Source organism: Gavialis gangeticus, unplaced genomic scaffold (genome assembly GCF_001723915.1).
Source record: "Gavialis gangeticus isolate Ggan-Ray unplaced genomic scaffold, GavGan_comp1, whole genome shotgun sequence".
Taxonomy (NCBI): Eukaryota; Metazoa; Chordata; order Crocodylia; family Gavialidae; genus Gavialis; species Gavialis gangeticus.
The window spans coordinates 147,968,777-147,969,304 of record NW_017729022.1 but is presented as its reverse complement, the minus strand read 5'-3'; positions in this window follow the sequence as shown (position 1 = coordinate 147,969,304).

Genomic DNA, 528 nt, shown 5'->3' with positions numbered 1-528 from the left:
GCTCACTGAGTACTGGGTGGGTGTGTGTGGAGGGGGCTGTAGATTGAGCCTCTGGGGACGGGAGTGTTGGGGGAGATGGACTGATGGAGCCCCTAGGGCAGGGGCAGTGTGTTTTTTGTGTGTTTGGGGGTGGTTTGCTGAGTCTCTCCCTTCATTTGTTGTGGCCCCAATGAGATGTGAACGAACCCCCCCTCCCCACCCATGCTGAGCGGAGAGTGGGGTTGAGAAGTCTTTGTTATTAAGCAGAAGCTGCTTGCTGGTTGATTGAGTTAAAATCCTCCAGCCTTTGCTGTTGGCAGTAATTGTGTCCTTTCCGAGGAAATGCCATCTGCTTGGGATGAATAGCCCTTCCATGTCCCTGGAATGAGTTAGGTGGTGCCATGGAGCACTCCCAAGTCCTTTACACCAACTTGTTTTTTTAGGCCCCATTGCAGAGCCTTCCATCAAATCCTGCCCCCTGCCCCCTCCTGCAAGGAATACTGTGGGTGTTTGGAAAGTCTCTAGCACAGAGCTTGTTAGGCTCAGAGC